Here is a 7,367-nt window from a genome sequence, read left to right as displayed (position 1 = left end):
CCCCGGTTCTTCCCCCGGCCTCCCCTGCCTTCCCCCGCCTCCTGCTGCGCCCGGTTCCCGGACGCTCCGGGCCGCGTTCTGTTGTCATTGTGACGTCACAAAGGGACGGGCCCGGGTGGAACCTCCTCCTCCTCCTCCTCCTCCTCTTCCTCCTCTTCCTCCTCCTCCTCCTCCTCCGTGACGTCAAAAGTCGGGCGGGAGCTTCCAGCGCGGCGGGGCTGCAGGGGGCGGAGGAGGAGGATGCGATCGGCCTCTGCCTTCCGCCGGGGAACGCTGCGCTGCCCTCCAGGTGAGCGCTTGGGAACCTTTCGTCCTCAAAAGGGTGCCCCCGCCTAGCTGTGTTATGATCCGTTGAGGGGTTGTGGAGTAGGGGGGGAGACGCCTCTTTTCTGCAGAAATATTTTCACTTCCTCTGTCTCCAGGTCTGCTGATGGCGTGACATTACTCCTGTGGTAGTTGGGTCTGCTCACCAAAGCTTTAGAAAAGCAAGGAAACTTCATTCAGGGAAAGCTTTGCTTTGTAGGAGGACCATGTTGTGGATTCGGCCACCTTGTCACTTTAAGTCATGTTTCATGTGTTTTCGCAGGATGTGGCAGGATGCCTTTCTGGGTGATACTGCACAGCAGAAACTGTTGCTCTTTCTGGAAACCTTGCAGTACGGGGTAGGGGGAGGGTGGGGAGTTGGGCGCTCCTCCTATCCTGTGTCAGCTCCATGCCTATTGAGTAACTTTTAGGGGACCAGATCAGGGAAGACTTGCCATTGATACCTGTGCTTGGAAGAAACACTGGACTCTTTTAAGATGTTCCAGGTTTAGTTCTTCTGAACCAGACAGCAAGAGGAAATAAATCTGAGTTTATTTCCTCTTCTGTGAAGTGGAGAAAGTAATACCTGTATTTGCTACTTTACTTTCTCTGACAAGATCATGTATGTGAGATGTGCGTGAAAGATATAAAATAGTATGCTCTTTCTGTGTAAGGTGGCATTATTACTTTAGCTGGTGGAAGGCAGCACGTTTCCTGAAATTGGTCTCAGAAGCCTTAGACGCCTGCTGAGTTGCCATTTAGCTAATATTGCTTTAGCAAAGCAGAGTTTGGGGGTGGGATTGTCGATGACAGACAGGCTTTGGGAGAAATGATTGTTATATTTCATATTAAATGACATCCTTGAGAAACTCATAAATTGCAATGTAATCCTGACTTAATTGTGCTGGGCACGACTCCCACTACAGTACCTTAAATAACAAAACATTTGCTTTTCAAAGCCCCAGTCCACTTGGACAATAAAAACAGTTGCATGTTTTGCTCTATGGGTATTTTTCTGCCATTTCCATCACTCCACTGGTTGGTTATTCCTAGGGAGAATAACAGATATGATATCCAGGGTTCAAAACCATTTGATCTGTGATGCTTTATAGCACGTATGAGTTTGAAATTAAAATCTCTGCCACATGAAGATATGATTTATGCAGTTAGCATGAAAACAAATTACCAGTTTGATTTCTAGGACAGCTCAAGCAGAATTTGTACTACTAGGCTGTAGGTTTTTTTAGGTATTTAATTTTCTGATATAAAAGTGCAGTATGATTTAAAAAAAAACTCGGAAAAGTTTGTTACAAGATTCAAGAGTGGAATTTACTATAATTACAATTACATACAATTGTAAAGAAAAAAGTAGAAATACACCAAAATATAGTGGTAGGATTTATAACCCCCCCCCACCTTGTTTTATACCCAGTCAGGTTATTTTACAGTTCTGGGGGCAAAAAGCTTGTACATGTAGTTTAATTGCTGTCTTTTTCCTTTCTTGCGTAGTTCACATCACTTGCTTTCTGCCTGTTTCTAGTAGTAGAAAACATTTCTCTTTGTCATATAAATCTAGGACAGAGTCAACTTATCAGCTATGATTATGGAAGGAATAGTGTCAAGGTAAGAGTCCAAAATGTGTCACTGAAATTTGAAAGAAAAAATAAATTATGTGCAAAAGTAATCCAATTTAAGTTATTGTTACCTGGGTTATTATTACTTTACTGTGGACAAGTATCTGACTTATGTGTCCCGCATAGCCATTGGCCTAAATAACCTACTAGAATTGTACTTAGATGGTACTTAGATGGCTGTTTCTTCTCTTATAGTTAGGTTAAACCAGTTTCCGTTGCTGGGCTAAGTGCCTTGGAAATAACGCCAGTGTAATCTTAACATATACTTTGCTCCAAATGTTATTTAAACTTGCCTTCTCTAGTAAGAGAAAATCTTTTCGAGTATATAACTGGTGTCTGTTACATTCAAAGTAGAACCATTTTCCTTTTTCTTCCTTTCAAAGATGACATGGGAAAGTCATATAAAGCTTAGTACATTAAAACACTTGGTGAAAGCTAAGCTGGAGTATTTTTAATTGAGTGGTTTGCCTTTGACCATGGTGGTCTGAGGACCCAGACTTATGACAGTTTTCTCTGAATGGTTAAAAGGTTTTGAAGTCTAAGAAATTTAGTTGTGCTATTCCTTCTAATGTTACTGACCTCCCTATCTACCCATACCCTGGTCATGAGGAAGGTTCCTGGCCACTGGACAGCCCTGGGCTGTGTGGGCCTGTGTCCCCTTTGGCTCCCACCTGTGTCAGTCATTTGTTTCCAAATCTGGTTATTCCAGTTAGACTTATTATCCCAATTACATACAGTTAAATATTACATAATCCTTTGAATGAGTGTGAAAACTTTAATTGAATGTTTTGGGAACATTTGATAAAAGTGAATTGCTAAAAAAATAAGACTGTTAAATTAGATGTGGGCCTGACATTGAAAAGACTTGGGGAAAGATCTGGAAGGATTCTGCACATACGTTGCTTTGCAAGAACCCAGTTTTTTAAAGAAGCCTTTAAAAAACCCTTTTAAGAACCAGACTTCATTTATGCCCACATTCCTTTCCCAGCAAAGCATAATATGAAACACTGGAATTGTCAAAAAAGTCTGTAACAGTACATTTATGTATTTAAGTTGAAATGTTTATATGTACATATATATGTACACACACACACACACACACACACACACACACTTTTTTTAAAGTTTCTTGCCCGACACACTATACCTTAGCTAAGCAACTTCTGGGCCCTATCACCTCTAGTAAGTGTGCTTCCATTGTATTTAATCTTAATCTCCAAACATTAAACTAGACACCCTATCTAGTTCATGCAATTTAACATACCTAGGAGTGGTCCATCTGAGGTAATTTGTATTACTTTCAGAGTTAAAAACAATTGTGTCATTCACTGAGTGGTGGGGGGCAGAAAGATTAGTGATTTTACACCTAATTTATATGGAGTTCAGAAGCTTGTATTTTGTAATCCAGCAACTAATTATTTTCTTAGGAGATGTTGCTAAAGGTCTGTTCCATTTCAAATCTGTAAGCCTACCTTGGAAATGAGACACATTGAATCTGTTGTTTAGTTTGAATCAATTATCTTGTTTCTTTCCGTCTCCCAGGTAACTCTTCTCTTCATTCCTCTAACACCCCCACAAGCCTCAGTTGCTTTTCCAGGCCCGAGTCTTGCCTTCTTTGGTTCCTTTTGTCTGTAAAGCCTTTCCCATGCTTGCCGCATCATTGCAGGCTTCTTTCATTCTAGGAGGTGGGGACTCTGATGACTTCAGTTTTCTAAAGCTATGCTATTGTATTGCTCTTCGTCTACTTTTTTGTAGACAATTTGAGTGAGATTTTTCTTACCCTTTTAGATCTTCATTTTTCTTGGTACATCAGTCAATGCTGTAGCCTTCTGGTAGCCTCACACTTTTTTAAAAGGGATTTTTTTCTTCATTTCTCATTCAGAATAAAATTGTTAAAGGCAGAGCTGAACCTTGTAGGAAGTGGCAGCACTGGCTGGACACCTTATTGCTCCTGGTTCAGTAATCTTACCTGTTTCCAGGAGTTCCTGGTCCTATCACTCCATGCAGGTGGCTTTTCTCTTCCTTGTTCTCTTAGGATGGCTGGGATGGGAACGGGCCCGTTTTACAGGTGTAGATCCTGTCCCAGAGGACAAAGTGTAGGTCTCACCCGAGCGAGTAGCTGGATTACAGCTTGGGGCCCCTCGGCCCGTTGGGGTTTCGTCTCTCTACCACTGTGTGTCTTGTCACAGGTTGTACTGTTCTGGTGAGGATGCTACCCTCTCTCCTGGCTCCCTCTGCCATTTGAAGAAATGGCAGACGAGCTTGGATTGTATAAAACACTCTAGATGGTTACATGACACGCACCCCTTCTGAAATCATCCTGAAGAGAAGGTTCTGAAATAAGCGCCCATGTTTCATCTTTCCCTAGTGAGTTCACACGAGAAAAAGGATGTTGAGTCCATTTTACCGAAGAGAAAACTGAGTCAGATAGTTACACTGTGTCAGATAAGTTAAAGGCTGCATCTCTTCCCCACTTTTTAGTCCAGATGAAATGAATGATCAGCGTGGTCCCCCAAAAGGGAGAAAAGGCTCGTAATAGGTGCTCGGCAGCCTTTACAGAGGTTTTTTGCTTGAGAAAGTTGGGGAAGTTAAGGCAGTTTGTGAGCTTCCAGGAACAGAAGGAGTGTATCCGTCTCAAGTGCATGTTTGTGTTTGTTGTTTTTTTAAAACACCAGTTGGTGGAGCTACCCCCTTATCCCCAGCTGACTGTCTCCTTGAGTCCTCATTGGAAAAAAGAGCTGAGATCCCAGCACCCCTTGGGACTTCCTGGTTTGTGCTCTGTATTTTTATAAGTGCTGCCACCCGACCCTCTCCCTTATACCTGAGGGGCAGTGTGGGCTGCATTAGCTCTCCAGGCTTTTGAGAGCCCGTGTGATTTCGCAGGGCTGTGACAAATCGGCTTGGATACTTTTTACTGGCACTTGCATTATAGCTCCTGCCTTCGCTGCTTAGGGGACCATGGAGAGGTTAGGGGAAATCGTTTGCCCTCAAATCCTCACCAGGGTCTGGGCCAACCGGTAAACAAAGGCTGCCCAGATATGTTAATGAGGCATCGTGAGTAATGGGAACATTATACATAATTACTCACACATTCATATTCAGAGGATGTATTAGAGTGTTAGAAAGGGGAACCCTACTGGCAGAAGTTCTTGAGAGCTGGTGCAGCCTTAAAAGGCCTAAATTGGATTTCAAGTTCTAATTTTGTAAGTTGGTCAGGCTCCACCACCCCTGAAGAGGAAGGCCCAGTGAGCACTGAAATATCATCAACAGCAGTGTTTAGTTACCATGAATCCTAGAAGGTTAATGAACGACATGGCCACAGTTTTGTCCCTGTCTGCTCATAGTACGGCTCTTCCCTCATGTACACATTTTCTCCACTAGAACCAGGAATTCTTTTCCAGCTATATTTTGTTGTAGGTGGGGGAGGAGTGAGAAGGGTGGGTTGTGTGTGTCTGGTTTCCATCAGCAGCCCAGGTACCTCCTGACTGAATCATCGGAAATGTTGGGAGACCTTTTGGAACCCTGTTTTATTGCTCTCTTTTTAAATCTGGGTGGTTCTTTCTCCATGATTTCCTAACCACATTTTGGTTAGGGCTTCATCTACAATGGTTGAGTGTGTTATCTCTTGGTTCTCATTTCTGCCAGCTGTTAAAGTGTTTGGTGCCTGTGGGGGCAGAAACAGGTGCCAGGAGGAAATGAGAAGGGATTAGGACTGAGCATGTGTTTTTTGCATTTATTCCTTCCATAGGTTTGCAGAAAGGGGACTGAATGAATGCTTATTCTGTTAAGCAGCAGTTGGATATAGACATTATTAAAATTTGGAGAGTTTTGTGCTTTGTGTAGATGCTTTATTACTAGTACATGGACTTCAGAAATGAAATACCTCAGATCTGGACGTGCTTGTTTTGAATATATAGAGTACCTCTGTGGTAATGGAGAAGATTGGGACTATGAGCTGAGTGCAGAATTTGACCCTACAGTGCACTAGCTGTGTGATTCTGGGCAAGCCACATAACCTTGCTGAGCTGCTGCCTCACAAAACTTGTCCTTGCACCTCATAGGTTGGTGCTGGGAGAGCCAGTGAAATTTGTGTCGTGAAAGCACTTTATAAACTGCATACTACTGCACAAATGCTCAAGGTATTATTTCACAGTTGGAAATCTCCAGCCTGGAGACACCAGGCCTGCCGGCAGCCTTCCTGGCTGACTCAGAAATAAATGAATCAAGTGAATTCTATACTTTGTCTCTTAATAAACCAAATGAATAGCAGCAAATATTCTAAAATGCATTTTGGGATATGGAACAAAGCTTTAAAGATTAGAAGGTGATGTAATCGCTTCCCATCCTTGCCCTGTTATTGAATCTCCTGTATCGCCCAACACTTGACTGCCAGCTTGTCTGGGTGGTGAATTAGAAAGAGGGACAGACTGAGAATTAGGATTAGAGTGGCACTGAATCTGTGCACAGAGATGTTTAAACTGGATCCTGGAGCAGTAATCTTTGAAATTGAAAATCTGATCATGATCTTTCAGTGGCTCCCTGTGGCTCTCAGGATTAAGTCTAAACCAAGTTTATTGTCAGCACAGTGTAAAAAACCCTTCTTATTCTCTCTACCCTGGACCTATGTTGTCACCCGTTTTAGTTCAGCTGAGCCTAGCCTCTTAGTCTGCACATTCTGGTTCCCCAGCTTGCTCAGGGGACGGATTGCCTGAGGAGCCCACCTGGCCTGAGGCCTCACTGAGCGGCCTGCTACCCCCTTCCCCTTCCCCAGTTAGGCGGAGCCACGCCCCTTCTCTCTGTTGACCGTGACTCCTCACAGGTACCTTTAGGTGCTGGAATTACTGTTTACAAGTCTCTTACCCTATTTAACCCCAAAAGAGCAGGGGCTGAATTTTACAAGTCATCACACAGTTGAGTAATTTGTTGAGTTGAAGCTGTTGGAGTATTTCAAATATTAACTAGTGGTGGGAGAGAATTGCTGTGGATCTAGTGGAAAAAGATGAACTAAATCAGAATTGTATAGCTGAGAAAACCTGAGGTGTCTGGTATTGTTAGGTGACTTGCCTGAGGTTGCTCATTTTATCAGTGACACAACCAGGACATGAACTCCAGCCCCTGATATAGTTGGAGGCCTTTGGACAGGTCTTTCAGAGATGTTTCTTCCTGCTAGGTGGATTCTCAGTTATCTGTGGTAACTGCAGTAATTGAATCATTTTCATGGAAAAATAAAATCCACATGGAATCCCCATACCTAATTAGGCCAATCACATTTTTCCCCTTTTGGAAAAGACTTTTTTTGCTTTGTAGGAAATCATTCAAATCAGGCAACTACACAAAGATAAAAACCATCGGAATTGCACACCGACAGTCTTGTACTTGGTGAAAAATAGTTTTACATATATGTACTCTGAAGTGCTGTTTTGTTATGTG

The 7,367-nt window shown here is 42.9% G+C and overlaps 1 protein-coding gene across 2 annotated transcripts in view; it reads left to right on the top strand.

The window, feature by feature from the left end:
* Nucleotides 1-7,367, top strand: part of JARID2 (jumonji and AT-rich interaction domain containing 2) — a 270,564-nt gene that overhangs the window by 3,148 nt on the left and 260,049 nt on the right. Inside the window, exon 1 of one of the 2 annotated variants that reach the window (XM_019662180.1) lies at nucleotides 206-289. The exons of the other annotated variant lie outside the window; for it this stretch is intronic. The gene's annotated coding sequence lies outside the window, so the exon portion shown is untranslated. Of the gene's footprint in view, nucleotides 1-205; nucleotides 290-7,367 lie in introns of those variants that run through there. 2 annotated transcript variants of the gene reach the window in all.

Source organism: Hipposideros armiger, unplaced genomic scaffold, assembly GCF_001890085.2.
Source record: "Hipposideros armiger isolate ML-2016 unplaced genomic scaffold, ASM189008v1 scaffold_369, whole genome shotgun sequence".
Lineage (NCBI taxonomy): Eukaryota > Metazoa > Chordata > Mammalia > Chiroptera > Hipposideridae > Hipposideros > Hipposideros armiger.
The sequence above is the reverse complement of the archived record's forward strand: the minus strand, read 5'-3'. Positions and strand labels throughout refer to the sequence as shown.